This window comes from Scyliorhinus torazame, chromosome 13, assembly GCF_047496885.1.
Source record: "Scyliorhinus torazame isolate Kashiwa2021f chromosome 13, sScyTor2.1, whole genome shotgun sequence".
Classification (NCBI taxonomy): Eukaryota; Metazoa; Chordata; class Chondrichthyes; order Carcharhiniformes; family Scyliorhinidae; genus Scyliorhinus; species Scyliorhinus torazame.
In genome coordinates, this window is record NC_092719.1 from 108,028,680 (window position 1) to 108,053,611 (window position 24,932).

Sequence of the window (24,932 nt, forward strand, 5' to 3'; positions counted from 1 at the left end):
GGAAGTCTGGACACTATGCAGCCTTGTGCAGGTCTGCACCACCAGTCAGGGGCCAGCGCTCACAATTCCGACGACGGCGCGTTCAGAGTGTGCAACGACGATTACAGGATTCTGACCCTGGGCAGCACAACGGATCCAGAGGAAGAATGCCTGGACTCCGCCTACTGTGTGGGCATCATTACCAAATATAAATATGCCACATGCAACTCATCACAAATTCAATCCATCCTCGCTGTGGACTCTGCGGACGAATGGCGTGCGGTGATGCAGGTCAACCACTGCTCCATCCAGTTTAAGCTGGACACAGGTGCTTCTGCTAACCTCCTCTCACAGGCAGATTGCAAACGCATCAAGAAGCCCCCCAAGGTCCTCCCAGCAGCCTGCAGGCCCCTGGACTATAACGGAAATGCCATCACGGCACTGGGATCCTGCCATCTACTCGTCTCCAACCGGAGCACCCATGCACGGTTACATTTTGAAATTGTCAAGCCAGACAGGGCATCCCTACTTGGCGCGCATGCCTGCAAGCAGCTGAACCTCGTGCAGCGGGTTTACACAACGACATCCTCCAATGTGGATCTTCAGGCCGGCATTGACAACATCCTCGCTCAGTATCCGGATGTGTTTGACGGGATGGGCACGCTGCCATATCGATACAAGATTCTGCTACGACCTGATGCCAAGCCAGTGGTCCACGCACCACGCCGGGTCCCGGCTCCGCTGAGGGATCGCCTGAAGGCACAGCTCAAGGATATTCAGCAACAGGGCATCATTTCCAAGGTAACCGAACCGACTGACTGGGTCAGATCGATGGTATGTGTTAGAAAGCCTTCGGGAGACCTGCGCATCTGCATTGATCCCAAGGATCTCAATAAGAATATAATGCGTGAACACTACCCCATCCCGAAGCGGGAGGAACTCACCAGTGAGATGGCACACGCACGTTTTTTCACCAAGTTAGATGCGTCACATGGATTTTGACAATACCAGCTGGATGAGTCCAGCAGAAGGCTCTGCATCTTCAACACACCGTTTGGCAGATACTGCTATAATCGCATGCCGTTTGGCATTGTCACGGCATCAGAGATCTTTCATCGCATCATGGAGCAGATGATGGAGGGCATTGAAGGGGTTCGTGTGTACGTGGACGACATCATCATATGGTCCACGACCCCTGAAGAGCATGTTTCCGGTCTCCAGCAGGTATTCCGCCGTGTCCATGCCAATGGCCTGAAGCTGAACAGGTCCGAATGTTGCTTTGGCATGTCGACACTCAAGTTCCTAGGTGACCAGATCTCTCAGCAGGGCGTGCGCCCGGACACAGACAAAGTCAAGGCCATCAAAGCCATGAAGAGCCCTGAAAACAAGAAGGCGGTGTTGCGCTTCCTGCGCATGGTCAATTTTCTGGGCATGTTCCTCCCAAACCTGGCCTCACACACCACAGCCCTACGAAACCTGGTGAAAAAGTCCACTGCCTTTGAGTGGAAGGCAGCACATCAGGCAGAGTGGTTGGAGCTGAAAGCCAAGCTCACCACTGCACCCGTCTTGGCATTTTTCGACCCAGACAGGGAGACGAGGATCTCGACAGATGCGAGCCAGGATGGCATCAGTGCGGTGCTGCTTCAACGCGATGACACTTCATCCTGGGCACCAGTAGCCTACGCATCGAGGGCCATGACGCCCACTGAAACAAGGTATGCACAAATAGAGAAGGAATGCCTGAGTCTTCTCACTGCCATTCTCATGTTTCACGACTATGTCTACGGCCTGCCGACATTCACTGTTGAGACAGATCATAGGCCCCTGGTCCACATTATCCACAAGGACCTGAACGACATGACGCCTCGGTTGCAGCGCATCCTCCTCAAACTCAGAAGGTACGACTTTGACTTAGTGTACACGCCTGGCAAGGAGCTCAACATCACTGATGCATTGTCCTGCTCCATCACATGGCCTAGTGAACCGCTGGAAATCATCCGGCAGATTGAATCACAGGTGCAGCTGTGTGCTAGCACCCTCCCGCCGTCTGATGAGAAGGTGGTTCGTATCCGTGAGGAGACTGCCAAAGATCCCACTCCTGGTACCATGTTGTGTTATGTACTCTGGGATAACACAGACTGCAACTGGATGCAGCTTTAACCAAAAGATACTCCAGACCTTGAAGTTAGTTCAATCGGATTTATTGAACCAGTAGCACTGTTCTCTATGACTTTGACTCTCTGCTAACCTAAGTGTGGTTACTCTGTCTGACTGAATCAGACTAGCTCTGTATATCATTATCTGCATGTCTGCATATCATGACAATACCTTTATCTTTGAGCTGACCTTTGATGAAGAAAGCACATATGAAACTTGACAAGGAAAACGACACGGCCATCGTACTTGGAAAAACTGTGGAATTACAATTTACACAGTACGGACACTATTGTATTCTGTTAATGAATCCTAAATTTTCTTGTAAAGAAATTCAGGAAGATAGCATCATAGAATCCCGGCAGTGCAGAAGGAGGCCATTCAGCTCATCGAGTTTACACTGACCCTCTGAAAGAGTACCCTACCTAGGCTCTCCCCCACCCTAACCCCATAACCCCAACTAATCTTTTGGCACTAAGGGGCAATCTTGCCTGGCCAATCCGCCTAATCTGCACATCTTTGGAATGTGGGAGGAAACCGAAGCACCCGGAGGAAACCCATGCAGACACGGGGAGGAAGTTCAAACTCCACACAACAGTCACCCGAGGCCAGAATTGAACCTGGGTCCCTGGCGCTGTGCGGTAGCAGTGCTATCCGCTGTGCCAACGTGCCGCCCCATCAGAGAACAGGGTTCCAGAAAACAAAAAGTTGATTGTTTGTAAGTTGCTCGGCAATTTGCCCATCCATCTTCTCAAAGATTAAACATTTTGTTCAGGGATGTGGGTATAATAGATCAAACCTATAGAGCAGACACACAATAGACATGGGACGGGATTTACCAGCTTTTCACGTCGGCGGGAAATTCCGGTCCCATACCGGTGCACGGGTTTCTCGCCGACGAGGGGTGCTGTCAACAGGGACTCCCATTGACAACGGCAGGACCGGTAGATCCCACTGGCGGGCTACAATCCCGGCTACGATACATGTAAGAAATATAGAAGAACAACATCATGACCCAGAGTGAGTATGCCCTGAGCAAGAGATTTCAATGACGTTGTGGCTATGGATCTTAAGGTGTAGAATAAAGAAAAGAACATTTTTATTTTACACTTATTAGACTTGGCAACGAGGTTTAGTCGTCAACGATTATACAGAGTAAGGAAAAGAAAATAATTGTGAAACAGATAATGGAAAAATATTCACTACAATTGGTTGGGGGCTACAGTCCACATCAGTTGGTTTTTGGGAGAAATCCCCAAATTCATTCACTCGTGAATGATCATCCTCCAGCTTGGGAAGAGACTACATTTAGCTCTACCCTTTCTGAGAATTTGAATGCACTGTGCGTCATTCCTTAAAACAGAAATCTCAGAAAGAATTGAGAGAACTTTGAGGCACAAAGTACGGCCATCAAAACTATTTCCAAAAAGGGAGGCATGGCATACTAAAAAGGAGATGGACTTACTGAGTGGAAAAGTCCAGGAAAGGTTATAGGTACAGATGCTAAAACAATAATTTTGCAGCATAGAAACCAGACTATTCGCGTACACTCATCAAGGTTAGTGGTCACAGCTTGCAAGTTTGCAGATCAAGAAGGGTTATTGAACGTGCTGGGGAACCAGATCCATCTCATATACATATGTTACAAAATTATGAGGACCAGATCGCGGAAATTGGGAGGTTACCTGAAGAGGGACAATCGTAATTCTGACAAACCGGATGAAGATATTTGTCCCGAAGGACATCTGTCAAAAAGTTGGCACTGAAGTGACATACTTGCCAGATGGGGGCAGTCAGTGGAAGGCCACAATTATTGTTCGTTGAGCAGGGAAGGCAATAGAAAAATATATAAACTCGTAGAATGTACACAATAAAGGAAAGGATTCCCATGGATTGGGAACATGAAGTACAGAAATGGAGAGCACAGAAACGTAGTGTCAGTTCGGACAGTAGGTCTGCCAGTGAACCATGCCCACAGGAAGAGATCAAGAACTGTTGAAAGAACACCTCATAATACGAAGGGGAGATCACACAATAGCAGTCTGGAAAGATAAAGAAGACGGGATAGAGGCTGCAGCTTAACAAGGTCAAGAAATATTATACAGACTAGGAATGATACAAGGAGCAGAAGTCCATATGATCGAGAGGTCTTAATGACTTCCAACAAATAATAAATTGATAAAAGATGCAAAACAGTAAGAACTACAAAGTTGGAAATAATTTGGGGTGTACCCAGAGGCCTAAGATAGGGTACAACGAGTTCTATCTCATAGCTGGATATGCACAGAAAAGGGGCCTCTTAATGGAACTTATATGGTCAAAGCCAGGCTGGTGGCACAGGGTTTTGGAGAAAACTTGGGTGATCAAGATGTAAGGGTAGATTCACAAAGGTTATTTTGAAGATCTTTTTTGACTCTATTAGCCACAAATACTTAGGAATGCAGGTCGATAGATAGTAAAACTACTTTCTTTGAGTGACATTTTTCTTCGTCCTCCGAAAGAGGCACCAAATACAGAAAGGGGTACTCGGAAAGTTCAATAAACATGTGTCTTCGGGTTGAATGACGCCTCCAGAGCATGGTATTTGAGGTCCGTTTTGTTAAAGTTGGGCTGTCTTCAGTTGAAAGTAGACTGATGCACGATCAATGACCACTAAAGCGAGGTTGTAGTCCAACTGAAGGCTTTAATAAGCTAGATGTTTCCCCCAGCAGCTCAGGTACAGAATGAAGGCTGCTGGGGCGGCACGTGTTATTATACCCCACCTATCAGGGTGGAGCGATCATACATTCTACCAATAGAAAGCATACAGTTTCCACCAATGGTGCTTTAGCCTGTCAGGTACCGTAATACCTATAATACCACGTAGACCCTGCAATGTTTTTTTGGCAGCATGGAGGGAAACATTCAGGCATCTTCATGATTATTTTGGGGTGGTGGTATTGAATTTGAAAATACTGTTATTAACGGGCTTAGAGCGGAGTTCAAGATTGGAAGTCAGGCCTCTGATGCATTCACATACATTGGGTTAAAAATCGGGCAGAGTGGTTCACATGTCACTCGACATCAACAGCCTTATTTGGAGAATATTAACCCCACAGCAATTACTCATGGGAGGGCCTCACAAAATGATATGGTGCTTTCTAAATTGGAAAAAGAGGCACTCCGAAGGTTAAATGGGCAACTGAATTGATTATCTAGATGAACAAGGCTGGATGCCAATTTTGATGTTTTAGAATTAAGCACTAAAATGAACGATGGCAAAGTTGAAGAAATTGTTTGAGCAAACAAAACATTGGCAAAATTAAAATTGGAAAATTGTGTTTTGAAATTACCATCTTTAGGTAATATTAGACAACAGAAATGGATTGTTTATAGTGACACATCTTATGTTAATCTCTGTGATGGCTTTTTGAGTGTTATAATAATCTTTATTGTCACAAGTAGGATTGCATTAACACTGCAATGAAGTTACTGTGAAAAGCCCCTAGTCGCCACATTCCGGCGCCTGTTCGGGTACACAGAGGGAGAATTCAGAATGTCCAATTCACCTAACAAGCCCTTTCGGGGCTTATGGGAGGAAACCAGAGCACCCAGAGGAAACCCACACAGTCACAGGGAGAACGTGCAGACTCCGCAGTCACAGGGTTAGGTGGATTGGCCATGCTAAATTGCCCATAGTGTCCAAAATTGCCCTTAGTGTAGGGTGGGGTTACTGGGTTATGGGGATTAGGTGGGGCTACTGGGTTGTGGGGATAGGGTGGAGGTTTGGACATTGGGTAGAGTGTTCTTTCCAAGAGCCGGTGCAGACTCGATGGGCTGAATGGCCTCCTTCTGCACTGTAAATTCTATGTCTAAACAGCTCTCTCTCAGACAGTGACCCAAGCGGGAATCGAATCTAGGACCCTGGAGCTGTTAAGCAACAGTGCTAACAACTGTGGGGAAGATTTACAATTTTTCTGCTGAGGGAGAAAGGTAAATGTTGCCTTTTGGCACAGGAAACAAAAAAATACAAAGAGTGGTCAAAAGTACATTGGCAGCAGAGACCATTGCCCTGGTAGAAGCAGTAGGTATGCCATTTTTTATATCCAGGATCCCCTTCCTATCCAAACCTGTGAAGCAGCCAGCTATAAAAACAACTCTGCTGCAGAAGCAGTATGGTGAAAATAAAGCCAGCAGCATGTTTGATGGGTAAGTTTAAATTACTATAATTTATTTGTGTAATGCAGGAGGAAGCTTTCTATCCAGCTCAGTGTTATACTAATTCTAATATTTGGTGAATTTCATATTGTTCAAGGTGAACACATCAGTCCTCAGGAACAGTGAGTGACAAGCTGGTGGTCGGGGGGGTGGGGGAGATGCTGAGGGAGATATATGTCAAAGAGCTTCCTTCTGTGCTGTGTGACCCTGAGTTGAATATTTAGTTTGTTTGAAACTTTGAGCAGAGGCAGATCAGGTACTTGTGTGTTAAATGCCAGATGGATCTCGAACACCGTGACAACTCGTTTAAACCTGCCCCCTGTCCTGCAGGAGTGTGACATTTCCATTTCTCACACTGGCTTTCCTACTTGAAGCCACACATTGTGGGCAGTTTGGCACTAGTGTCAAAATGTAGAAAGTTCAGTGTTAAAGAGCTGGGTTGAGAATGCCCTTTACTGAAGAGCCTGGCAGATATTTGGAAAAGGGACCAGTTAGCTCAATTTAATCAAAGGTTAGTGTTCTAATCTAGCTTGCCTTCCTTAGCACAGTGATTTTATGCCAATCATATAAAAGAGTGTGACATCCTGGATTCTATACATTTAGCATAACATATGCTGACTCGGATCTTCATCTTGTTCCCGCTGCATAAACCCAGGCACCATATGGCCATGCACCCAACAAATGTTAAGACTCAAGTTTTTAACACTTACACTGCTAGATAAGCTTGAACTCCATATTTACACAAATGCTATGAACATTACTCCATATCCTGTGAAATTAAAAAACACCAATTCCAGACAGTTACATGGTGATTAATCCTTACCCTGCTGAATCAACAGCTTCCTAAAGATACACTGAAATCTATGGAGGAGTAATAGCAGGATTTGGAGGGTTTATACCATTAGGACAGGGTGCATTCACTTGGCTTCTATTCCCTTGTATAGAAGATTGAACCGAGATCTGATTGAGATGTTAAAAGGGTTTGGTAGGCCACTAAAAATTCTCACAATGATATATGTGAGGTCCATCCATCTTGCCTCTCTACCCCCTCCATCAATATCACAAATCCTTAGGCTGTTGCCAGCCACTTGGTATCCACAGAACCACCTCGCTTCCCACCTGAGGTTCTGACTGCTGCCTGTCACCTCCAGCTACAAACTGACTGTGATAGCTCTCACTGAGCTCTGGGAGCTTGCCAGAATATCAACGCGAGACCTGGCCATAGAAGTGCTTTGTGCCTCTTGCTGGAACCATCAGTGTCATAAAAACCCACCCGGTTCGCTAAAGGGAAGGTAATCTGCCTTCCTTCCTTACATGTGACTCAAGCGCGTCTCAGTAATGGTGACCATGACAACATGGTTCCTTACCTGGTCTGGCTGACATGTGATTCCAGATCCACAGCAATGTGATTGGCTCTTAACTGCCCTCTGAAAGGGCCAAGCAAGTCACTCAGTTCAAGGGACACAGTCAGCACAGACAGTGACCCAAGCCGGGAACCGAACCTGGGACCCTGGCTCTGTGAAGAAACAGTGCTAACAACTGTGCTACCGTGCTACCCAGGCATTGTGCATGACACTTACACCCTGGCACACTCGACGATTCTTGACATGTCGAGATGTGCCCCCCACCCCGGCTGCGGGCTTGACTCCTGAGTGACAGGGTTACGGGTGTGTGGGACAGGGGTCGGTACCAGGGGCACAGAGTTGCTTACTCACCCGGACACCCTGAGGAGGTTTTTTCCGGCCCTGCTGGGTGCTCCGGACGGTGTTGATGGTGGCGCTGACCGCCTCTGCCACCTGCGCCCAGGCAGGGTGAATTGCGGCGGCTGGCAGCCTCCTTCCTGGGCCAGAGTACAGGGTCAACCGCCTCTCCTCCACCGCATTCAGGAAGGTCTCCAGCTCGGCATCGATGAAGCCTAGTGCCATGCGCCATGCTGCCATCTTGTTGGCTGGGATGGTGTGTGTGGGGAGTGGAATGTGTATATGCGGCTGCAGCTTGTCAGCTTCCTGAGTGTCAATCTCGAACCCTGCAAATCCAGCACCGTTTCTCGTTGAAATCGATTGTGTGGCACCGGTGCTTGCACCTTAACAGTAGCGGAATCAATGTTTCCTCTTGTGGGTGAGTCCAGAAGCAGGAAACAGTGTTTTAAAATTAGGTGTAATCCTTATAGGACAGAGATGAGGAGAATTGTTTTCACCAAGGGCTGTGTGACTTTGAAACTCCCTGCCAGAGAAGACGGTGGGATTGACTATTTTTAAGGAGGGGTTAGATAGTTTCTTGTTAGGAAAGTGAACCAAAGGTTATCAGGGATAGGTGGGAATGTGGAATTCGAAATACTAACAGTTCAGCCATGATGTTACCAAATGGCAAAGCAGGCTCGAAGGGCCGAATGGCCTACCTCTGCCCCGATTTTGTATGTTGGTATCTTTACACAATACCCACTGATATACCACACCTCCTATTATAATACAGTTTGATCTTTCAGGCTTCTCATTGTATGACTCTGTACTAAGTGTTGGCCTTTGCTCAGTGTCAGCACTGAGAGACTGCTGCACTGTCAGGGGTGCTGTCTGTTGACTGAGATGTTAAACTGAGGCTCTGTCTGCCGTCAGATGGTTTAAAAAAATCCTGTGGTATTATTAAAAGCCAGGCAGTGACTTCTTCAGGTATTCCAGCCAATATTTATCCCTCAGACAATATTGAATAACTATCTGGCCACAATCATGTAATTGTGGAGTCTTGCTGTGTGCACATTGTGGTGATGTGCATCAATGTAAATGCATGTAGGCGAGCTAGACACTAGAGGGAGCACCAGAAACATCACACACACACACTCAACCAATAGATCAGTTAGATAGGACACGACCAATGGACATTCACGATACACACGGAAGTGACACCACCACAGGAGGGCATTACACCAACCCATATATAAAGGACACCACACACATGATCTGCCTCTTTCCAGTGGAGACAGTCAGTGAGTACCGACACAGGGTTGATTCAATATTACACCCACCACGTGGATTGCAGCAACTGGTTATTCAGCTATCGTAGGATCAGCAGTAGTGTCGAACCCGAGTAATAGATGTGTAAATAGTTTAATAAACGTGTTGAAGTTATCTCCACGTCTGAACCTTCCTTTGTCAAGTGCACCACAAGAAAGCCGCTTATTTTACACCTAGAACATAACAAAGCACACATTGGCTGCCATAATTCCTATGTTGCAGCAGCAACTACACTTCATTGACTGTAAATCATTTAGGACACCCTACGTTTGTGAAAGGAGCAGTATAAATGCATGTCTTTTACACTTCAGGTGACAGTGACATGCCACTGTAAGATTCTTAAACAACAAGATCCAATTGTTAGAACACAAAATGCTGGAATTGCACAGAGATTCTATCAACACCTTACAGCATGATTACAGGTATAGATTTCCAATGGGCCCCCTAAACACCGCCAGTCGTTCTGGGTGAGAGTCTCCTGCATCTGGTGATGACCTGTAATGTAAATTTTGTAAATAAACGCTGCAATCGAGAGGAAAGCAGAAAATGTTGGGAACACTCAACAAGTCAGTCAGCATCTGTGGAGAGGAATGTTTCAGGCTGGACTTGTCTTCAGGCCCTGTCCCGTTGAAGGGCGACCCACAGGATGTGCTTCCTGCATTTTCTGCTAAGGTTCCCAATGTAACGTTTTCAGATTCCTCACCAAGAAAACCTGTATTTAAACATGACTTCCGCAGTCTGCAGCTGTTGTCAGTCCAGCAACTTTATATTGGCGTTTTCCCCACATGTGCGAGAGTCCTCGAATTAAATATTGGCAGCGGCTGGGACTCTCAAAATGCCAGTGTGAAGGCAGCTCCAGAGACCAATGTATCACCTTTACCACAGCAGCAGCTGAGTTCAGATGCAGATCCTGGCATCAATATTGTGGACGTCTTTATACTGGTTGGCTGCACCAACTCACAAATTATTTAGGAAGAATGAAGTTCTTCCTAATGATAATAAACACAATCCTTCCTTCCAAAATCGTCTTTAATTTACTCACATTAAGGATGTGAAATATCTGTAACACTACTCATATTGATGTAAGAGCTTTCAAAATCCATGTGATATTCTCACTGCTGCCCTGACTGTACATATTTAATAATTATTAATGTACTCCTGCTTTATCCAGTGCTATTGATTGCAACTTCGCCCCAAGACCAATTAAATACTCTGACACGTTCTGCCATTTAATCACTGTGCACAATTAACACAGTCTAACGAAAAACACAGACAGTAATTACATCTCTGACAAGAGGATTGACTGCTCCGATAATGGGATTTACACGTTAGACAAGGATGGAATAGCAGCAGCCGAGTCTTTGACTTGAAAAAACATTGGGATTAAGAAGAAATATAAATGGAAGACAGGGTGTTTTAACTTGCAGCGATATCAAAATTAAAATCAGATAATCAAAATAGGCACAGCCAATGCTGCAAATACACAGCTGCACCGGAAAAGAGAGGGCAATGTTTCCAGCGGGGTCAGAATGTTTGTCCGTAACTGAAGCGCTATCAGTGCATGCTGATGAATCCGCTGGCTAGTTCCTGACTTTTGGAAAGCTGGGAAAAGATAAAACCCGGCGGCTGATAAACAAAAACTACCTAAAAGGGGGTATTAAAAAAGTGTTTGAAAAAGGAAGTGATAAAAGCTAAGCAAGGGTTGAAGAGGCAAGCTTAACTTGGCCAGGGAGATTAGAGCTAGAGGGCGTAAGTGCCCTAATGGTAGCACTCGAGCCTCAGAGTCAAAAACATGGTGAGGTCAAACCCCACTTCAGAAACTTGAGCCCAAAGTCTCGAGTGGCATTCCAGTGCAGTACAGAGGGAGCGCTGCACTGCTGGAGGTGCTGTCTGATGGCTGGGACATAAAACAGAGGCCCACTCCAGGAGCTGTAAAAGATTCCATGGTACTGTTCAAAGAGCAGCAGAGGGGTTCTCCCAGTATCCTGGCCAATATTTGTCCCAATAATAATCTTAAATAGATTATCTGGTTATTAGTGTCATTGCTGTTTGCGGGATTTTGATAGGCATCAGTTGTAAAATGCTGCGATGTGTTTTGAAGTCCTGAAAAGCACTGTCTGAAGGCAAGTTCTTTATATAAAACTAACATGCTTCAAAGGGGCCTGCGCATTTTGAATTTCTTCCCCCCTGAGCAGTGAATTTTATTTACTAATTATTAACTCTGCCATTTTGATTCCTTTCAAAGCTGGGTTGAGAGTTAGACAAGCACAGAGGAGCCAACGGGATCCTAGAGATGACATTTTCAGTTGAGTCAGGGAGGATTTAGGATAATTAACTTTATTGGAAGAGATTGAGCAATTGTTCAAGTCTTAACCACAGTCACTGCCTTTTACAAGTTCTGTGTCCTACATTTGATGTCTTCTCAGGCTCATTTGCATGAATTAACCCAGTCAGCAGATCTCACATCCTTTACGTTCCGATTTGTCTTACAGTGCTCAATGATACTCAACAGCGTAACTCGCAGGATGTGACATTGCAAGCCCCTTAGATACCTTTAGCAAACTATTTAATATGCGTTTTGTTCTTGTTACACAAAGGCCAGATGTTTCATAGATTTCATAGAATTTACAGTGCTGAAGGAGGCCATTCGGCCCATTGAGTCTGCACCGGCTCTTGGAAAGAGCACCCTACTTAAGCCCACACCTCCATCCTATCCCCGTAACTCCAGCTAACCTTTTCCAGACACTAAGGGCAATTTATCATGGCCAATCTAGCTAACCTACACATCTTTGGACTGTGGGAGGAAGCCGGAGCACCGGAGGAAACCCACGCAGACACGGGGAGAACGTGCAGATTCCGCACAGACAGTGACCCAAGCCGGGAATCGAACCTGGGACCCTGGAGCTGTGAAGCAACTGTGCTAACCACTGTGCTACCGTGCTGCCCAGTTTATAAGTAATAAAGCAGTTTTTCTCATGCAACACTTGTAGACCTGCAGTACAACAGTTATGCCCGGGATTATCTAAACCTTTCTCCACTTAATAGAAGACAAAGAATATGCTTTACCTTCTCATAGTAGGTGATTTTGCTTGCCTTAAACATGACAGCTTCTAACTACCTCCTACATTTCATACTTCTGAATTCAGCAAAGGCTTCCCAAACAACACACTGTTTAAAGCATCACTGACTGTGTGTCTCTGTCATTGCATTTCATCTCCAAGTTCACAATTTGTAGCTTCATCTAAACTGACAATTGTCCAAGATATATATTTTCTCTTTATCCTTTTGTGAGATGTGGGCATTGCTGGAAAGGCCTGTGTTTTTATCCTTCAGTTGAGTGGCTTGCTAGACAATTGCAGAAGCCTGTTAAGAGTCAACCACAATGCTGTGCGTTGCCTGTAGGCCAGAGCAGGTAAGGTCAGCAGATTTCCTTCCCTCAAGGACATTAGTGAACCAGATGGGTTATTACAACAATTGACAGTGGTTCCATGGTCATCCTTGTCAGTGGAATTCCTAAACCTGGTTGGCAAGAAGACACCGAGACGAGGATGCTTTGGTGGAGACAGTGTATTGCCCACCACAGAGCTGACTTCTCCAATCTAACCAGTGCTGGCTGATTCTTCTTTATTTACACATCTGAGTATAATTCATTAATCAATACATAGCATCTGTTCACCTTATTACCTTAAACTATGAAGGATGTAACAAGCATCAACAGAATCTATTGGATCCAAACAGATTCCCCTCTTTTTTTAAATTAAAATTGAAACAGAAACTATTCTTAAGAACAGATGTAAGATGATGATAAATGCTATCTTAGTATACAATAAACTTTAACATTTTCCATATCTGCCCCCCCCCCCCCCCCCCACCACCACCACCACCAACCATCTGTCCTGAAAATGAAAAGTAATTAATAATGTGAACATTTGCGTGTTCTCATAACTCACTATAACAGTTTTGGAGGAGCGAGTGTTTAAAGTAAAGGATGGTCCCTTGCATAACCAGTACTCTAAACTTAAGGAAGAAACAAAGAGTTTAGTTCAAGCATATGGCAGGAGAACTCAGCCCCTCTTGCAATATGTGGGAAATCAGGGACACTTCCAGTGTCTCTGGTGACCATGTGTGCAGGAAGTGTGCCCACCTACAGCTGCCAAATGAAGGCATTGTGCGACTAGAGCTGCGGATAGGCTCACTATGGATCATCTGTGATGCTGAGGACATCATGGATAGCATGTTCAGCAAGCTGGTCACACCGCAAGCAATGACTGCACAGGCAGAAAACATTGGGTGACTACCAGGAAGAGTAGTAGGCGTAGGCGGGTCATGGTGACGGTCGCCCTGAACTTTTACGCCACAGGATCTTTCCAGGTGCCGAGTGGGTACCTGTCCAGGATCTCACATACTTGGTGCAATTGTGCATCCGCGCCGTCACGGAGGCCCTGTATACCCAGACGGTACAACGCATCCATTTCAATGTGGACCGAGCACACCAGGATACCCAGGCAGCGGCGTTCACCGCCATCGACAGGATGCCCCAGGTCCAGGGGGTGATCGACGGGATGCATGTCCCCCTACGAGCACCTGCCGCTCTACACAAACCGAAAGGCGTTCCACTTGATGAACGTGCAACTTATATGTGACCGTTAGCGGTGCATCATACACATCTGTGCCCGGTACCCGGGCAGTATGCATGACGCCTTCATCCAGGCACACTCACCGGTTCTTGATATGTTCGAGACGCCCTCCCCCACTACCCCTCTGGCTGGGGGACAGGAGTTGCCCGCTGCGGCCGAGGCTGTTGACACCTATCCGGAGGCCACAGACCGACAAGGAGACCCACTACAGTGACGCCCATGCAGCAACCAGGAGCACGATCGAGCGGTGCTTCGGCCTCCTGAAGATGCGGTTTAGGTGCTTTGGACCACTCTGGAGGGGCCCTCCAGTATGATGCTGAGAGGGCTGCCCACTTCGTGGTGGCCTGCTGTATCCTCCACAATATTGCGCAGCAGAGGGGCGATGTACTGGAGGAAAACGCAAGGCTTCATCCAACAAGGAGGATACGGAGGAGGGCAAAGGTGGGCAGGACATGGACCCCAGGCAGGCATGGGAGGCCGCAGGACATGTGCGCCAGGGCCAAAGCTTACAGGACGCTCTGATCGCCTCCAGGTTCACCGACTTGGGGGCGGGCACGTGGAGGAGGGGGAACTGGACAGGAACATGGATACAGCATTCCCCACCCCCCGGCCCCAGCCACTCCCCACCTACAACTCCCTCCGTGATACGTACCTGGAGCACTACAGGGTGAGGGCCCTGGGTTGTCAGTAACAGCGGGTCTGGTCCATGGAATGGAGGATGATGGCAACCCGCTCTGCGGTGAGCTCTGTGCTCTACATCATTTGGCAACATCTGACTCCTGCCCACGGTAGCACTTTCCACCACTTTCCACCGGCACCTTCCCTGCGGGAGTCACCGGCACGGGCCCATCACCTCCTCCTCCCTCGGGGTGCTGGATGGCCCCCAGGCTACTCCATGGAATGGGGGTGCGAGCAGATCTAACCCCGAAAGCTCCCCGACACGTGGCGCTGCCAGTCCTGGAGGCCCGTTCTGGTCTCGACCGGGGTCTGCATGTTCGGACCTTGCATGCGAGCTGGCCATCCAATCACATGGTCCCATTGAATCCCTGGGGTAGCGGTGGTGGTGACAGTCGGGGATGGTGTGGAAGCCAGGCCACCGGTGGTAACTGGTGTTTAATATGAACGAATATATACAGTTTTGTGCCCTTGCCCCTATAACCAAATTGTGCCCTGCACCCATGCCAACTTAACTGGTGTCTAACTTCCTGACCTGACGGACCCTAAAGCTACATCTAGGTGGATCCCCAGACGGTACAGCAGAAGTGTAGGTGGCCGGCTATGATTCCTGCCCTGTGACCTGGGTCGCATTGGCAGGCGTCTTCTGGGGCGACCGTGCTGGATGGACCCGGCTGCTGCTCAGGGGTCACCGGTGGGGTGGTGCCGCCTCGTTCTGCCTGCTGCTCACCAGATGCATCATAGACAGGAGTGGAGAGCCCGAGGTGCAGCGGCCTTCCGGCACCTTCTGTGCGGTAGTCACCGGCACAGGACCATCACCTCCTCCTCCCTCGTGGTGCTGGATGGCCCCCAGGCTATTCCATGGAATGGGGGTGCGAGCAGATCTAACCCCTAAAGCTCCCCTGACACCTGCCGTTGCCAGTCCTGGAGGCCCGTTCTGGGTCTCAACCAGGGTCTGCATGCTCGCGGCCATGGAGCACAGAGTGTGGACCATCGCGATCTGGGACATCACGCTGCGACTGTGCCACCACCTTCTGGGTCTGTGTCACATCAGCCTGTGATTGCGCCACATTGGCCAGCGCCTGGGCAATGCCGCTGACATTCCCAGCCATGGCCTGCTGTGAATGGGCCACGCGCAGGAGCGCCGCTGCAATTTCCAGGTGGCTCATGGATATGACTACTTGTGAGGCGGCAACCTGTCCTGGGCCTCGGCCAGTGCCTGCACAGAATGCCCCAGGCCTTGAACATGCTGATCCATAGCCAAAACCATCGGCCCCAATGCCTGCACCGCCGCCGACACCCCATGTGATGTTGGCCTGGGTGCATGCATGGTCGACACCATCTCCTGCTGCTGCACGCGGGTGGACTCTTCCAACTGCACCTGCAGGTGCTGGATCCTTGCCGACAACCCCTGATGTGGTCCCTGGCTCTGTGACTGTATATCCACTATAGATGGGACTGTCTGTTCCAGAGGTTCGAGACCTGTCTGGACGGCAGCTAGTTCCTCAGCTCAGCCTGGATTCCGACCGTCCACCCCGTCGGGTATGCCTACCTCCACTTGCTGCACCAGAGCAGCTGTGTGGTGCGCACCAGATAGTGTCCCAGGAGCCTCTTCACTAACATGCCCAACTGAGGTGAGAGTCTCTGGGATGGTGGAGGGTGTTGGAGACAGTTGTGGCGGAAAATCACTGTCATCCTCCAACCCGAGCTCCGGGGTCTCGGGCGGAGGGCTGGTGTCCGAGCTGCTTTCAGCGTTGGTGCCGGCTCATAGGGGGGCTCCGGCTGTGGCACTGGCTGGGGGCAGGGGGCGCCTGTTGGACCTGCCCCATCTCCAGCAGTAAGACACAAGACAAAATGCATGATTAGACTGCGGGCCGGGTAGGCGTGTGGGTGGGGGTGGTGTAGGGTGAGGGGGTGGGGTGGTATAGAGTGAGGGTGCTGTGTGGGTGAGGGTGGTGTTTGATGACGGTGATGTAGGGGGTGAGGGTGATGTGGGGGTGAGGGTGGTGTTGGGGTGAGGATGTTCTGGGAGTGAGGGTGGTGTTGGGGTGAGGGTGGTGTTGGGGTGAGGGTGGTGTTGGGGAGAGGGTGGTGTTGGGATGAGGGTGGTGTTGGGGTGAGGGTGTTTTGGGAGTGAGGGTGGTGTTGGGGTGAGGGTGGTGTTGGGGTGAGGGTGGTGTTGGGGTGAGGGTGGTGTTGGATGACGGTGTTGTGGGGGTGAGGGTGGTGTTGGGGCGAGGGTGGTGTTGGATGACGGTGATGTGGGGGGTGAGGGTGGTGTTGGGGTGAGGGTGTTGTGGGAGTGAGGGTGGTGTTGGGGTGAGGGTGTTGTGGGAGTGAGGGTGGTGTTGGGGTGAGGGTGGTGTTGGGGTGAGGGTGGTGTTGGGGTGAGGGTATTGTGGGAGTGAGGGTGGTGTTGGGGTGAGGGTGGTGTTGGGCTGAGGGTGGTGTTGGGGTGAGGGTGGTGTTGGATGACGGTGTTATAGGGGTGAGGGTGGTGTTGGGGTGAGGGTGGTGTTGGATGACGGTGTTGTGGGGGTGAGGGTAGTGTTGGGGTGAGGGTGATGTGGGGGTGAGGATGGTGTTGGGGTGTGGGTGGTGTTGGGGTGAGGGTGGTGTTGGGGTAAGGGTGTTGTGGGGATGAGGGTGGTGTTGGGGTGAGGGTGATGTTGGAGTGAGGGTGGTGTTGGGGTGAGGGTGATGTGGGAGTGAGGGTGGTGTTGGGGTGAGGGTGGTGTTGGATGACGGTGATGTGGGGGGTGAGGGTGGTGTTGGGGTGAGGGTGTTGTGGGGGTGAGTGTGTTGTGGGAGTGAAGGTGGTGTTGTGGTGAGGGTGGTGTTGGGGTGAGGGTGTTGTGGGAGTGAGGGTGCTGTTGGGGTGTTGTGGGAGTGAAGGTGATGTTGGGGTGAGGGTGGTGTTGGGGTGAGGGTGTTGTGGGAGTGAGGGTGGTGTTGGGGTGAGGGTGGTGTGGGGGTGAGGGTGATGTGGGAGTGAGGGTGGTGTTGGGGTGAGGGTGGTGTTGGATGACGGTGATGTGGAGGGTGAGGGTGGTGTGGGGGTGAGGGTGGTGTGGGGGTGAGGGTGGTGTGGGGGTGAGGGTGTTGTGGGAGTGAGGGTGGTGTTGGGGTGAGGGTGGTGCTGGATGGCGGTGATGTGGGGGGTGAGGATGTTGTGTGAGTGATGGTGGTGTTGGGGTGTTGTGGGAGTGAGGGTGGTGTTGGGGTGAGGGTGGTGTTGGATGGCGGTGATGTGGGGGGTGAGGGTGTTGTGTGAGTGATGGTGGTGTTGGGGTGTTGTGGGAGTGAGGGTGGTGTTGGGGTGAGGGTGGTGTTGGATGGCGGTGATGTGGGGGGTGAGGGTGTTGTGTGAGTGATGGTGGTGTTGGGGTGTTGTGGGAGTGAGGGTGGTGTTGGGGTGAGGGTGGTGTTGGGGTGAGGGTGGTGTTGGGGTGTTGTGGGGGTGAAGGTGGTGTTGGGGTGAGGGTGGTGTTGGGGTGAGGGTGTTGTGGGAGTGAGGGTGGTGTTGGGGTGAGGGTGGTGTGGGGGTGAGGGTGATGTGGGAGTGAGGGTGGTTTTGGGGTGAGGGTGGTGTTGGATGACCGTGAAGTGGAGGGTGAGGGTGGTGTGGGGGTGAGGGTGATGTGGGAGTGAGGGTGGTGTTGGGGTGAGGGTGGTGTTGGATGACGGTGATGTGGGGGGTGAGGGTGGTGTTGGTGTGTTGTGGGAGTGAGGGTGGTGTTGGGGTGAGGGTGTTGTTGGGGTGAGGGTGGTGTTGGGGTGAGGGTGATGTGGGAATGAGGGTGGTGTTGGGGTGAGGGTGGTGTTGGGGTGAGGGTGGTGTTGGGGTGAGGGTGATGTGGGAGTGAGGGTGGTGTGGGGGTGAGGGTGATGTGGGAGTGAGGGTGGTTTTGGGGTGAGGGTGGTGTTGGATGACCGTGAAGTGGAGGGTGAGGGTGGTGTGGGGGTGAGGGTGATGTGGGAGTGAGGGTGGTGTTGGGGTGAGGGTGGTGTTGGGGTGAGGGTGGTGTTGGGGTGAGGGTGGTGTTGGGGTGAGGGTGATGTGGTGTTGGAGTGAGGGTGGTGTTGGGGTGAGGGTGGTGTGGGAGTGAGGGTGGTGTTGGGGTGAGGGTGATGTGGGAGTGAGGGTGGTGTTGGGGTGAGGGTGGTGTTGGGGTGAGGGTGGTGTTGGGGTGAGGGTGGTGTGGGAGTGAGGGTGGTGTGGGAGTGAGGGTGGTGTTGGGGTGAGGGTGATGTGGGAGTGAGGGTGGTGTTGGGGTGAGGGTGATGTGGGAGTGAGGGTGGTGTTGGGGTGAGGGTGGTGTGGGAGTGAGGGTGGTGTTGGGGTGAGGGTGGTGTTGGGGTGAGGGTGGTGTTGGTGTGAGGATGATGTGGGGGTGAGGGTGATGTGGGAGTGAGGGTGGTGTTGGGGTGAGGGTGATGTGGGAGTGAGGGTGGTGTTGAGGTGAGGGTGGTGTTGGTGTGAGGATGATGTGGGGGTGAGGGTGATGTGGGAGTGAGGGTGGTGTTGGGGTGAGGGTGATATGGGAGTGAGGGTGGTGTTGGGGTGAGGGTGATGTGGGAGTGAGGGTGGTGTTGGGGTGAGGGTGGTGTTGGGGTGAGGGTGGTGTTGGGGTGAGGGTGGTGTTGGTGTGAGGATGATGTGTGGGTGAGGGGGCTGACACACGTGTCATGGGGAACCGCAACTAAGCGGGGTCTCACTTCCTCGCCCGCGGCCAACTCCACCTCGGCGACCTCCCTTTCCTCCGGGCCGCCAACCATTTCCAGGGCCCATTGCTCAGCCTGGTGAGGGGCCGCAGGTCGAACGGTCCCCCTCCTGTCTTCTTCCACTCCCGGCGGTTGTGCGCAGCCTTATTCTGGAGAGGGTGGTGCAACAGAAAACAACAGTTAGACAGTCCGACGCATGCAGCCCAGGGGGTGGGTAACTGGTGACTTCAGTGGCCAGGGCACCCAACCATGTGGCCAGTATGGGTACCGGCATGTGATTCACAGTGGGGGTTCGGCTGCCCTCTGGGTTAGGGTAGGATTATGTGTGTGTGGGACAGGGTTAGTGCCAGGGGCACAGTGTTGCCAACTCACCCTGGCTGCTCTGAGTAGGTTGTGCAGTTTCTTCTGGAACTGCTGGCCGGTCCGGACTACGTTGTCCACGGCGCCCAGGCATGCTGAACGGCGGCGGCCGGGGTACAGGGTCAAGCACCTCTCCTCCACCTTTCTCTTTCTGCAGTCGCTGCCCGTGGTCCGGAATAGGAGGTCCGGAAGCACCAGGCCCCCCATATACCTCCTTCCCTGTAGGATGCACTTATGGATCCTCAAGTTCTTCATCTACACCCCCGCCCCTCACACGCGCACACAAAACAAACACCATGATTATCACAGAATAATACAGTGTAGAAGAGGCCCTTCGGCCCATCGAGTCTGCACCGAAGCATGACACCTGACCTGCCTACCTAATCCCATCTGAAAGCACTTGGCCCATAGCCTTGAATGTATGATGTGCCAAGTGTTTAACCAGGTACTTTTTAAAGGATGTGAAGCATCCCGCCTCTACCACCCTCCCAGGCAGTACATGCCAGAACATCACCACTCTCTGGGTCAAAAGGTTTTTCCTCAAATACCCCTTAAACCTCTTGCCCCTCACCTTGAACTTGTGTGCCCTCGTAATTCACTTTTCAACTAAAGTGAACAGCTGTTCCCTATCCACACTGTTCATGCCTCTCATAATCTTGTGCCCCTCAATCAGGTCGGCCCCTCAGTCTTCTCTACTCGAGGAAAAACAACCCAAGCCTATCCAATCTCTCTTCATAACTTAAATGTTCCATCCGAGACAACATTCTGGTGAATCGCCTCTGCACCCCCTCCAGTGCAATCACATCCTTCCTATGATGTGGCGAGCAGGATTGCACACAGTACTCCTGCTGGGACCTAACCAGCGTTTTATACAACTCCAGCAAAACCTCCCTTAACCTGCTCTTATATTCAATGCCTCGGTCAATAAAGGCAAGAATCCCATCGGCCTTCATGACCACCTTATCTACCTATCCTGCTGTCTTCAGAGATCTGTGAACATGCACACATATCGAACATGACCTCCCTGCTTTTGTACAGGCAAGAGTCCCAAATGTCTTTTTCACCACCCTATTAACCTGCCCTTCTGCCTCCAGAGATCAATGTACAAACACTCCTAGATCTCTTTGTTTCGTGGAACTTCCAAGTGTCAGGCCAATCATTGAATACTTCCTTGTCAAATTACTCCTTCCAAAGTGTATCACCTGACACTTTTCAGGTTTAAATTTCACCTGCCACTTTTCTGCCATTTGACCATCCCGTCTATATCTTCCTGTAACCCAAGACCTCACTGTTAACCACCCAACCAATCTTTGTGTCATCTGCCTGGCATCTTGGTAGAACCACCTGGAACCCAGCCTGGCACTGCCAAGATGTCCAGCCTGGCACTGCCAGGGTACCAGGTTGGCACAGCCAAGGTGCCATGCTGGCATGTTTTGCACACGCACGCAATTGGGTTGGGGTTGCCCGGCGTGGGTGTTGGGGGAGTGTGGGGGTTCGGGTCTTGGAGATCGGGACGCCATTTAAAAATGGTATCCCAATCTCACTACAATGGGGAGTTCCGGCGACGGAGCTCGTACAAAACAGAGGGCTAGTTACAAAGAACAATACAATACAGGAACAGGCCTTTCGGCCCTCCAGGCCTGTACTGGTCATGATACCAACCTTGACCAAAACCCTCAGCACTTCCTTGTGCCATATCCCTCTATATCCATGTGTTTGTCAAGATGCCCTTTGAACGCCGTTAATGTATCTGCTTCCACAACCTCCTCTGGCAACGCGTTCCAGGCACTCACCACCCTCTGTGTAAAATACCTGCCTCGCACATCTCCTCTAAACTTTGCCCCACGGACCTTAAACCTATGTCCCCTGGTGACTGACCCCTCCACCCTGGGAAAGAGTGTCTACCCATCCACTCTATCCATGCCCCTCATAATCTTGTAGACCTCTATCAGGTCACCCATCAACGTTGTTCGAACGAAAACAGTCCGAGTCTAGTCAGCCTCTCTGCATAGCTAACACCTTCCAGACCAGGCAACACCCTGATAAACCTCCTCTGCACCCTCTCCAAAGCCTGCACATCCTTCTGGTAATGTGGCAACCAGAATTGTGCACAATATTCCAAGTGCGGCCTTACCAAGGTCCTATACAACTGCAGCATGACTTGCCAGTTTTTTACTCGATGCCCCATCCAATGAAGGCAAGCATTCCATATGCTTTCTTGACTACCTTGTCCACATTTGGTGCCATTTTCAAAGATCTGTGAACCTGCACACCCAGATCTCTGACTTTCTATATTCTGAAGAGTTTTGCCATTTATGGTATATTTCCCCTTTATGTTTGACCTACCAAAATGCATTACCTCACATTTGTCTGGATTAAACTCCATTTGCCATTTCTCTGCCCAAGTCTCCAACGTATCTATGTCCTGCTGTATCCTCTGACAATCTTTAACACTACCTGCCACTCCACCAACCTTGGTGTCATCGGCGAACTTACTAATCAGACCATCTAGATTTTCCTCTGAATTGTTTATGTATACGACAGGCAACAGAGGCCCTGCACAGATTCCTGTGATACACCACTAGTCACAACCTTCCATTCAGAAAAACACCCCCCGACTACTACCTTTTGCCTCTGTGACCGAGCCAGTTCTGTATCCATCTTACCACCTCACCTCTGATCTCGTGTGACTTCACCTTTTGTACCAGTCTGCCATGAGGCTTCACTGAAGCCCATGTTAACAACATCCACTGCCTTCCCCTCATCAATCATCTTTGTCACCTCCTCAAAAAACTCGATCAAGTTAGTGAGGCACGACCTCCCCTTCATAAAATCGATGCTAACTATTGCTAATGAGTCCAAATGGGTATAAATGAGAATTATTGTCTGAATTTGGTTTCCTTAAGTTTCCATCTTTGGACAACCACCCTCTTCTACAACGTTAATTCATTTTGAAGCCACGTTGTGAAATGGGAAACCAGATGCTTGCAATCTTTTAACTGCATCCTAGATTTATTTGCAGAATGCAGTATTACATACGTCTGCTTTCACCCTAACCAACAGCTAGTGTTCAAAAGTCAATCAATGCCCTCCACCTGTATAGCTTTAACAATGACAATACAATTAACATCCATTAATACTATTGCCACGTTGTGCCAGTGGAGGTGGGTGTGAACGTTTACGGTGAGCGTTTGGGTGTCAATAAAGCAGGTTGTTTTGTCTTGGTTGGTGTTAAGTTTCTTTTGTGTGTTATTTGAACTGCATCCATCCAGGCAATTGGGAGAATATTCCATCACACTCCTGACTTGTGCCTTGTAGATGTTGGAGAGGTTTTGGAATCAGGCAAGTCAGTCCCCACAAAATGTCCAGCCTCTGACTTACTCTTGTAGCCACAATATTCGTGATTTGCCCATTTAGATTTCCAGTCAATTGTGCTACCCGAGATTTTGATAGTGGGGTATTCAATGATGCCACTGAAGGCCAAGGCTATGTGCGGCCTCGGCCATGTGTTCCCTGTTCAGACCCCTTATTCCACGAGAGTTAGGTTGAATAGCCATGTGTTTATCGGCACTGCGAGCCCCTGGAAACACGCGGCTAAACGTGCTCGCTATGGGACTTTGTTCCCTTTTGGAAGAATCGTGCCCTATGACTCTACAGGTCAGTTAGATTGCCATCTGTCACAGGGAAAATGTCAGAAGCCATCATTAAAGATGTTATAGCAGGGCATTTGGAAAAATTCAAAGGAAATGAGGCAGACTTTGAAAGGGAAACCATGCTTAGCCAATTTATTGGAGTTCTTTGAAGAAGTAACATGTTCTGTGGATAAAGGGGAACCGGTGAATGTGCTGTACCTAGAGTTCCAGAAGACAATTGACTAAGTGACACATCAAAGGTTATTGTGGAAAATTAAATCACATGCTTTAGGGGTAACATATTGGCATGGATTGAAGTTGGCTGGCTAACAGGAAGCAGAGAGTAGGTATAAATAGGTCATTTTCATGTTGGAGAGGTGTAACACGTGATGTGCCACAGGGATTAATGCTGGGGCCTCAACCGTTTACAACTTTGATGACTTGGATGAAGGAACTGAAGGTATGGTTGCTAAATTTCCTGATGTCAAAGATAGGTAAGAAAGTAAGTTGTGAAGAGGACGTAAGGAGGCTACAAAATGATATAGGTTATGTGAGTAAGCAAAGATCTGGCAAAAGGAGTACATTGTGGAAAAATGTGAAATTGTCCATTTTGGCAGGAAAAATAAAAAATAACCTTATTACCTAAAGGTGAGAGATGGCAGAGCACCGAGATTCGGAGGGATCTGGAATTCCTCGTGCATGAATCTCAAAAGGTTAGTATGCAGGTACAGCAAGTAATTAGGAAAGCTAATAGAATGTTCTAATTTATTGCGAGGGGAATTGAATACAGAAGTAGCGAGGTTATGCTTCAGTTATACAGGGCATTGGCGACACCACATCTGGAGTATTGTCAACAGTATTGGTCTCCTTATTAAAGGAAGGATGTAATAAAGGAAGTAGTCCAGAGAGAGTTCACTAAATTAATACCTGGAAAGGCCGGGTTAACTTCTGAGGAAAGGTTGGACAGGGTAGACTTGAGAGAAGATTTGATAGAGGTATTCAAAATCCTGAGAGTTCTGGACAGAGTAGATAGGGAGAATCTGTTCCCACTGGTGAGTAGAGTTGAAGTAATTGCAAAAGAAGAAAAAAAGCGATATGGGAATAAACATATTCACACACACCGAGTAGCTAAGGTTTGGAAAGCGCTGCTGAGAGTGTGGCAGGGGCAGGTTCAATCGAAGCTTTCAAAAGGGAATTAAACTCGTAAGATGAAAACTGTGAAGGGTTATGGGGTGAAAGGGAGGGAATGACACGAGGTGAATTCCTCATTTGAGGAGCCACTACAGACACGATGGGCTGAATGGTCTCCTTCTGCACCATAACAAGTTTAAGATTCTGGGCATTGCCAAATATTAACAAAGCCAATAAATTCCAAGTGTACTAAACTGGGTATGGCAACCGAGACTCTTGTGTTTATCTCAACAGCTTACTTCATGGCGGCAGCATGTGTATGTCTTCTGCAGGTTTTAACTGTGAATACCCCTCCCGCTAGTTCCTGCCCCCTTCATCCAGGAGCCATTTGTTCTTCTGGCAACAGCTTCCACCAGTCTTACTGAAACCCTGCC

The 24,932-nt window shown here is 49.4% G+C and overlaps 1 protein-coding gene across 1 annotated transcript in view; it reads left to right on the forward strand.

The window, feature by feature from the left end:
• tex264b (testis expressed 264, ER-phagy receptor b) overlaps positions 1 to 24,932 on the forward strand; it is a 730,288-nt gene that overhangs the window by 704,506 nt on the left and 850 nt on the right. The gene's annotated exons all lie outside the window — the stretch shown is intronic.